Source organism: Diaphorina citri, unplaced genomic scaffold, assembly GCF_000475195.1.
Source record: "Diaphorina citri unplaced genomic scaffold, Diaci psyllid genome assembly version 1.1 scaffold185, whole genome shotgun sequence".
Classification (NCBI taxonomy): Eukaryota; Metazoa; Arthropoda; class Insecta; order Hemiptera; family Psyllidae; genus Diaphorina; species Diaphorina citri.
Window position 1 is genome coordinate 246,516 of NW_007377622.1, and position 9,960 is coordinate 256,475.

A 9,960-nucleotide genomic window follows, 5' to 3' on the forward strand; every position below is an offset into this window, starting at 1 on the left:
AGGAAAAAAGTAAGTAGATTGAATTAAGGAAGAAGAGGAGAAAGAAGGAGAAGGAAAAAGAATAAAAAGAAGACAAAAACCGAAAGAAGATAGATGACATAAGGTATCTACAATAAATTCAAGTCAAGTCAGCACCGTACTGATTACACATGACTATTACAATTATTATTATTATTATTATTACTATTAATCAGTCACGTGGCGTGAGATTTTCACAAGGGAAAGACATAAACTCATGTTCTAAGTCTACACTCACACATATCCGTCACACGGAAACATTCAATTCTGTGACGGATAAGTGTGCGGTGGTGCATTTGATCCAATGTAAAGTAATATGGAACAAGCTAGACGTAAGGTGACGGAACGTATCCGTGATTGGTAAAGTGTGCGTGGACCTTCATACTGTTTATCGATCTGCTGATGAACTTAGAATCCAGATTCAAAGCCCGGAACTGACACTTTTTGGAGAAAATCGCCCGAGAGTTGGTGAGAGAGAAAACATAAGTAGTGAGAAAGGAAAACAGTAAACACCAAACATAAACAGTGCTTCCCTATCCTGGATGTCCCGGGATGTCCTGGAAGACCTACAACACTCACGGTCATTGATCTCTGGCAAAACCCTATAGCCACCGCTGAATTCCTTGAATTGCCAACTGCATTGCTGGGTTGATGTGAGGACGGAGAGGAGTCTGCTACTACAACAACAACAGTGCTTCCCTATAGTTTTCATGAAGAAAACGCCACTGACTATTGTTATTATTAGTAGACTGACTATTATTAGTAGTAGTTTGGTATTTGCCGATAGTGTTGATGAGGTTTGGCTTTCCCTCTCTCTTCTTTTTTAAATCCAAAATCCATTTTATCTGAGAAGAAAATTCCTGCTTACGTTTCAAAGTTTTTATTTGAAAGATGAGACGGAGGGAGAGAGAGAGAGAGAGAGAGAGAGAGAAACAGAGGGAGAGACAGAGAGAGAGGGAGGGAGAGACAGAGGGGGAGAGAGAGAGACAGAGACGGGGAGGAAAAGGAGAAAGAGAGGGAGGAGAGACAGAGGATGAGAGAGGAGAAAGGAAGAATTAGTGAGAAAGAGAGAGGGAGAAATAAAGAAAATATAAAGAATTTAGGAGAGAGAGAGAGAGAGCTGAGAGACAGCAAATCATCATTAAAGGAACATAAAACAAGTTTCATCACTGCCATCAGACTTTGAAGAAGAAAAAAAGGAGTAAGAGAGGGAGAAGAGAACGGGAGGGAGAGACAGAGGATGAGAGAGGAGAAAGGAAGAATTAGTGAGAAAGAAAGAGGGAGAAATAAAGAAAATATAAAGAATTTAGGAGAGAAAGAGAGAGAGAGCTGAGAGACAGCAAATCATCATTAAAGGAACATAAAACAAGTTTCATCACTGCCATCAGACTTTGAAGAAGAAAAAGAAAAGAAGAAGAAAAAGAAAAAGACGAAGAAAAAGAGAACAAAACGAAAAAGAAGGAAAAAATAGTTCTGGAAGAAAAAATCCTCTCCATTTTATTTAAAAAGAATGAAGAAGCTTGCTAAGGTCGCAATTATTATACAGTCGAACCTGGATAAACGAGAACCCAAGGGACTAGGTCATTTTTCTCGTTTAAAGAGGTTTCTCGTTTAAGGAGTTTCTCGTTTAAAGAGGTTTCATATAACTTTTTCTCGTTTATAGAGGTTATTAGTAGAGTGGAATGAGACTGAAAAGCCTCGTTACTCCTGCTTTTTAGGTGGCTAAATAAAGTAGGTAGTAAAAGGTAGTTACAGAGGTTTTATTTTTCACCTAGGAAAGGTATTTTCTGGGTAGATAAGATAAAAACATGTTAGGTATGCATTAATTTGTTAATGCTTCTATTTATACAATGCTAGTTAGATAGATCAGTAAGCACATCTACATAATGAAGTAGTTATTACTATGTACATTAAATATACTTAGTATATTTGTACAGTGATTCTTTGTTCTCATGGGCAGGACACATTAAATTTCACGCTTGGATTACCGATGTCAGGTGGTTAGGCGTTAGTCCCGTCTGTTAAGTATAAGATTAGCATAATTGTTATAATTAGGTTCCTATCTAAGTGTGCTGCTTACTTCTACAAGTGCGCTTAACACTAGAATATCCGGACTTTCGTCATACCTATAATGTCATTTTGGCATACTTACTCATCAGGTCTCTCTCCCTCTCTCTCTCGCTCTCTCTCTCTCCCTCTCTATCTATCTCTCTCTCTCTCTCTCTCTGTCTTAACAATGATGATATACGAGCGTTTAGATAACTACTGTAATGACCAGTGGTGATCAAATTCCCTTGCTAAACAAATAGCAAAGGTTGAGTGCAAAGGACATTTACTCGTAAAAATTTGGTAGCCAAAATTACTTCTAGTCTAAGGCCCAATGTCTTTGGTAACCACGGTTAGTCCGTCGGAAAATCAGGTGTAAGTAGAAATCATAATTCATAAATCACACCTATTGTGACCTATTTATAGGTTTGGTACCTAACCAACTCTTAGAGATAGTTATAACTCACCAATCATCACCTACCATTTAGCTAAATTACAAACTTTACGAGCGTTCATCACCTATTCCTACGAAGTATTTAGCTAAATTAGAACCTCTGTCTCCTCTCTAATTCTAATTGTATAAGGTAGATATTGTAGGAGTTTCTAATATACACAGCTAAATATATACTGTGCCTTGCACACCTGAGGTCCCAGGTTCGATTCCCCGTAGAGTCAGTTTTTCGGCTCTGTGTTTGAAATACAGGACGCATTTAGCCTTTTGGGAAAGTTGAGTATCCGCAGTCTGGCATTTGTATTCCACTCCGCGGAGTGAGCAGTTTATTCTTCTTTCTCATGAGTCATGATGCTCAATGGCCGATTTCGGCGATTGAGCTTTTTTATAAATCCAGTCCGCGGCGGACTGAGCTAGGTATGTACAGTTGCTCAATTGCCGAATTTCGGGGATTGAGCAATTGCATTTTCCACTTCGCTCATTGAGGCGAATTCAGTGATTGAGCATAACTTTTATACCTACCGATGGTCGCGCCGCGCGCCGGTCAACGCGTAAAAGTCCTATTATGTCAAAACAAACAATAACTATTACCTAATGATCACATTGATTATTTTTTTATAAATTATTGATTATGACGTGATGTGATCTTAATGGGCAAACTTGAAATCACCTAGGCACCTATAGTAGCTAAATACGGGTATACCACTAATGCCTACATGGTTCTATTCTGATAGATTCCTCCGGAAAGCATTTGTTTTCCACTCCGCGGAGTGAGCAGTTTATTCTTCTTTCTCATGAGTCATGATGCCCAATGGCCGATTTCGGCGATTGAGCTTTTTTATAAATCCAGTCCGCGGCGGACTGAGCTATGTACAGTTGCTCAATTGCCGAATTTCGGGGATTGAGCAATTGCATTTTCCACTTCGCTCATTGAGGCGAATTCAGTGATTGAGCATAACTTTTATACCTACCGATGGTCGCGCCGCGCGCCGGTCAATGCGTAAAAGTCCTATTATGTCAAAACAAACAATAACTATTAATGATCACATTGATTATTTATTTATAAATTATTGATTATGACGTGATGTGATCTTAATGGGCAATCTTGAAATCACCTAGGCACCTATAGTAGCTAAATACGGGTATACCACTAATGCCTACATGGTTCTATTCTGATAGATTCCTCCGGAAATGATGGCTGATGACACGAAACGTGATTTAGCAACATATTGAGTGGGTATTACGTATACCTATACATACAAGCATAGATACCTATGTTTAGTGGATATTATTGGAATTGATGTGCTGTTTAATTAATTATTTTGTTTTCCTGGATGATTCAGTTCGTCTCCCATTACAGTCATTGACATTCACATTTCTTGGACTTCATTTTCATCAAGAGGTTTTCATCATCACTTTGGATTTTAGGGACGAGGATTTACTTTCCATCCGGCGAGAAGCTGCCCGCCTAAGTAGTGGATATTACGTATACCTATACATACGAGCATACCTATGTTTAGTGGATATTATTGGAATTGATGTGCTGTTTAATTAATTATTTCGTTTTCCTGGATGATTCAGTTCGTCTCCCATTACAGTCATTGACATTCACATTTCTTGGACTTAATTTTCATCAAGAGGTTTTCATCATCACTTTGGTTTTTAGAGACGAGGATTTACTTTCCATCCGGCGAGAAGCTTTCCGCCTCCTCGCATTAACCTCACCCGGAGTGGAGCCGTGAAAAGTCAGCACGGGATTACCCAGATGGATATCAATCACACACTACTTCAGTAATCCATTAGGTATCTATAGATATTGTGGCATATTTTTCCAGAATGTGTTATTACTCCCTAGGCATGTATAGGTAGGCATTACTATTTTCTACATAGATTGAATGCATCCATAGATTAGATTAAATCATTAAACGGGTCATTTTATTTTCTAGAATGTAGACCTTAAGAATGGAATTGTTGTTACTCATGATCATGAAATAAGACCAAATCATGATTTTATAATCACTAATCAGTTGGTAATGTTAGCCAAGTTCTTGAGTTCTGTTTATGATAACATTGATAACAAGAACAATACCTACCATTGAAAGATTTTATGCAGGAGGAGTCTAACTCTGCTTAGGCCATACCTACACCAGTTCTGTTAAAATCCTCCCAACAGTTTCCACTGGAAATCAAAAACTTCAAAGCTGATGTTTTACTCGAAACTCGACTCTTGAAGCCCTCCTTGAATAAATCCGTTCAATAATCCTAAGAAATAATTAATCCATCATTGTTAAGACTGAAAGCATAATTTATGCTCAAATGACCAAGTTTTGTTAAAATCCTCCCAACAGTTTCCACTGGAAATCAAAAACTTCAAAGCTGTTTTACTCGAAACTCGACTCTTGAAGTCCTCCTTGAATAAATCCGTTCAATAATCCTAAGAAATAATTAATCCATCATTGTTAAGACTGAAAGCATAATTTATGCTCAAATGACCTTGATATTGGGTACCTACTGGTAAACCTATAGGTTACCATAGTAACCTATAGGCACACAAGATTAATAATATTCAGGTCTGTCCAAAGTTGGGGTCCAAGCTTAGGGGGGCAAGGGATTAATACCGGTAAACCTAAGTATACGTTACCATAGTAACCTATAGGCACACAAGATTAATAATATTCAGGTCTGTCCAAAGTTGGGGTCCAAGCTTAGGGGGGCAAGGGATTATCCAACTTTGGAAATTCCATATAGGACCATTATCCCTGATTACCCATTTACATGTTATCTGAGCTTACTACGTTATATCAACACGGTACCTATTGGGTTAATTGAAGTTTAAGGTACATCTAAAAGTCCATTTTCTAATACCTACCTACTTAATACCTATTTTTATAAAAGAATTCCAAGATTGAATTCAGCCCCAAGACTTAGGCAATATGATTTGAGATTTTCGAATTTTGAATCAGGATGGAAAGTGGCCATGTCAAGTGACCCAAGCTTCTATCAGGAGGTACTTACGCTTCTTAAACCCCGGTCCCAAAGTGTCCCTGATGTGTTAGGGGGTTCCCACTATAAACACCTGACCAGTGACCACCCACTATGAATAGTGGCACTGTGTTACTACAATATAGTACATTATCATGTTGCATTAATGCTAGTAACGAGGAGGAGAAGACGACGAAGAAGCAGAAGGAACGAGAAGTAGAAGCAGAAGAAGAAGAGGAAGAAGAAGAAGCAGAAGAAGAGGAGGAACAAGAAGAAGAAGAAGAAGAAGAAAAGGAAACCTTATAGTAACATATTAGATGATCTAATGTAGGATGCAGGGTTAGGATTTGACATCTGAAAAGGAAACCTTATAGTAACATATTAGATGATCTAATGTAGGATGCAGGGTTAGGATTTGACATCTGATATTATGCACCTTACCGGTATTGTAGAGTGCACAAACCGTAGATAAAATACATTATTGTAGGCATCTCAGTGACCAAAATATGGTAGGCATCTCAGTGACCAAAATATGGTAGGCAACTCAGTGACCACAATATGGTAGGCATCTCAGTGACCAAAATATGGTAGGCATCTCAGTGACCAAAATATGGTAGGCATCTCAGTGACCAAAATATGGTAGGCATCTCTGATCCCTCTACTTAGAGTTCATGGTGTACAATTCACTGAATCAGTAGTAGTTCATTGGAAATATTAGGTAGTATAATAAAATGGCAGATCGAAAACAAAGAAAATTGCTCCCTAGACTTTTGGTCCGATCGGGCCTTTGGGTGCCCTCCAAATGAAACTTGGCAAACATGATGAACGGTTAGTAAGCATTTGCCTTTTACACTTTGGCCCTCTGAGACTCCTTGAAAGCCCTCATTCTGAGTAAGATCTACATTTTACTGAACCACCAGTTTAGTTATTTATATTTGAGGACTAGCTGATGTTTGCTCTAAGCTTCGTTAGAGAGAAAATAATGCAAGGATTCATGAGGATTGAATTAGGTTAGGCAGCACTCCCTCACATCCTTGTACAATGGCTTCTTGGAAATTTCTTGGAATCGCCTCTTGTTAAATTCCAAGTATTCATTCTGTCATATTCTTCAGATGATTTGCATAATACATCATAATCGAATTACATGACCTAGGCATAATTATGTCAGAAGGTACTTGTGTGTAGGTAGGTATGTGTCATTGCTAATCAGAGATCTATGCCTCAGCCACTTTCTTGTCCCCAAAGACTTCAATAATAGATTGGAGAGGGCTTCTTCCAGTTTCTGTTTTACTACCTATTTTTATACAAGAATTCCAAGATTGAATTCAGCCCCAAGACTTAGGCAATATGATTTGAGATTTTCGAATTCTGAATCAGGATGGAAAGTGAAGTGGCCATGTCAAGTGACCCATGCTTCTATCAGCAGGCACTTACATTTCTTAAACCCCGGTCCCAAAGTGTCCCTGATGTGTTAGGGGGTTCCCACTATAAACACCTGACCAGTGACCACCCACTGTGAATAGTGGCACTGCGTTACTACAAAATATAGTACATTATCATGTTGCATTAATGCTAGTAACTAGGAGGAGGAGGAGGAGACGACGAAGAAGCAGAAGCAACAAGAAGTAGAAGCAGAAGCAGAAGAAGAAGAGGAAGAAAAAGAAAAAGCAAGAAGAAGAAACAAGAAGAAGAAGACGAAGAAAGAGAAAAAGAAGAAGCAAGAAGGAGAAGAAGAAAAGGAAACCTTATAGTAACATATTAGATGATCTAATGTAGATTGCAGGGTTAGGATTTGACATCTGATATGATGCACCTTACCGGTATTGTAGAGTGCACAAACCGTAGATAAAATACATTATGGTAGGCAACTCAGTGACCAAAATATGGTAGGCATCTCAGTGACCAAAATATAATTATGGTAGGCATCTCAGTGACCAAAATATGGTAGGCATCTCGGTGACCAAAATATGGTAGGTATCTCAGTGACCAAAATATGGTAGGCATCTCAGTGACCAAAATATGGTAGGCATCTCACCATCTCAGTGACCAAAATATGGTAGGTATCTCAGTGACCAAAATATGGTAGGCATCTCAGTGACCAAAATATGGTAGGCATCTCACCATCTCAGTGACCAAAATATGGTAGGCTTCTCAGTGACCAAAATATGGTAGGCATCTCAGTGACCAAAATATGGTAGGCATCTCAGTGACCAAAATATGGTAGGCATCTTAGTGACCAAAATATGGTAGGCATCTTAGTGACCAAAATATGGTAGGCATCTCAGTGATCAAAATATGGTAGGCATCTCAGTGACCAAAATATGGTAGGCATCTCTGATCTCTCTACTTAGAGTTCATGGTCTACAATTCACTGAATCAGTAGTAGTTCATTGGAAATATTAGGTAGTATAATAAAATGGCAAATCGAAAACAAAGGAAATTGCTCCCTAGACTTTTGGACTGATCGGGCCTTTGGGTGCCCTAAATGAAACTTGGCAAACATGATGAACGGTTAGTAAGCATTTGCCCTTTACACGTTGGCCCTCTGAGACTCCTTTTTGCCCTTTACACGTTGGCCCTCTGAGACTCCTTGAAAGCCCTCATTCTGAGTAAGATCTCCATTTTACTGAACCACCAGTTTGGTTATTTTCTGACAAAAGACAAAACTGACAAAAATTTTTTTTTTCATAAATTTATTTTAAAAGGGGCACGACTTCTAATGTCATTAGGATTAGCATGGTAGAGTTCACTGGGATAAGCATTAGCCCCACAAAACTGACAAAACAAAATTACAAAAGTGACAAATTTTATGCAAATTTTGAATATTTCGCGGTATTGGATTTCCTAAAATCACACTGTTGCCGGACGCTACCAGAGCCTCTTTGCATTTTCAAGAGGTTTTATTCGGAAATCTGACAACACTGCATTTTTTTACTTGCTGACATTTTTTTTTTTTCTTCGATTTTCGAGGTTTTGTATGGTGAGCTTTCAAAGATCTTTACTTTACTTAAGTGTTTATTTAAATGTAAACTGTGTGAGTGTGTTGAGTGGCTTTTCCTAACATTTAAGGTAAGAAATCAACAAATGTTCATTGTTTTAAATCCAGGTAACTCACAGGAAAAGTCCTGTTTGATTTATAATCATTTTTTATATCTGTAGACAACTCAGAACTCCCCCCAACTCTGCTGCTTCCAGACAAGCTTTTTTTTTACATGTCTAATGTTCCCCCATTATTTTTTTCTTTCTAGAAACATAAAGCATTATTCCTAATATTTCTTATTTATGCCACTATAATTCAAATTCATCACATTTAGATGCAATTCTATTTCATATCAAATTTCAAATCTCCAAATAAATACCCAAGACAGTACAAACAAAATATTTTTAGTGAGATATGTGAAGTGTCTACAGCTTGTGTAAATATCAAGTACTTACCCATTTCCCCTTACATAGCTCTCAACATCCGTCATCGGACGGACCGGGCGATAAGAGACACAATGCTTTCCATTCAGGTGCTGGGTCAAACACAATACTACCCATTCAGGTGCTGGGTCAACAAGAGAACACCACAAACATGTGACCGTTATCGGACGGACCGGGTGATAAGAGACATAATGCTTTCCATTCAGGTGCTGGGTCAAACACAATACTACCCATTCAGGTGCTGGGTCAACAAGAGAACACCACAAACCCGTTGATATACCTAATTAGGTATGTATTTGCAATCGAATTACCACCCATACCCATCATTAACATAGGGTCAAAAGGACAAGACAGAGTATAATAAGGAAATTATCGCGAATTTCGACAAAAATGTAGAAATAGAACTTTGGGTACGGTAAAAAAAAAAAAAAAGAAAAAGAAAAAGCCATCAAATTGTTCAGGTCCTGAGTTTAAAATGACTCTGGAGAGTCCTTCTGATGCCAATCATGATTCATCAGTATAGGTACTTGGGATTCCCCGTGTTCGTGAGATATTTTCAAACAAGAGAAAAGGACTTACTATGTATCTGATAAATTGTAGATTGTAGGTACCTTGTTAATTCTGTAATTGCATAGATCACAAACATAAGTTCAATTTATCAAAATCCTTGACACCTTGTGATAAACTGCTGGATTTAATAATTACGTTCGAGCCATGTAGGTAGGATAGGTAACGAAATTAATGTCCTATTTGGATTGATGGACAAGTGAATCTATTAGAATACACCGAAAATCGACACTCCAAAATCAACTTAGGTATACACCAAGATACAAAAGACAACAAAAAACCAGAAACAGATCTTGATGTGTAATATGCCTAAAATGAAATGGAACTTACCAACAGGCCAGCAATCAGGGTACCATTGTTCAATTTCCCAACGTTCAAGAGAGAGAAACAATACTTTTATTGTCAATTTTTTTAGAAATAAATTTATACTTGGGAATTTTTTTAACGCGATAAAAACGCAAAATCTCGGAGAA

The 9,960-nt window shown here is 38.0% G+C and overlaps 2 protein-coding genes across 2 annotated transcripts in view; one reads left to right on the forward strand and one right to left on the reverse strand.

Moving 5' to 3' along the window:
• Nucleotides 1-9,960, reverse strand: part of LOC103505621 (alpha-1,3-mannosyl-glycoprotein 4-beta-N-acetylglucosaminyltransferase A) — a 42,457-nt gene extending 32,497 nt beyond the window's left edge. The window contains exon 1 of the mRNA XM_026820920.1: nt 9,818-9,960. The gene's annotated coding sequence lies outside the window, so the exon portion shown is untranslated. The remainder of the gene's footprint in view (nt 1-9,817) is intronic.
• The window catches only part of LOC103505615 (cilia- and flagella-associated protein 251-like), a 22,123-nt gene continuing 20,589 nt past the window's right edge, over nt 8,427-9,960 (forward strand). The window contains exon 1 of the mRNA XM_008469965.3: nt 8,427-8,566. The gene's annotated coding sequence lies outside the window, so the exon portion shown is untranslated. The remainder of the gene's footprint in view (nt 8,567-9,960) is intronic.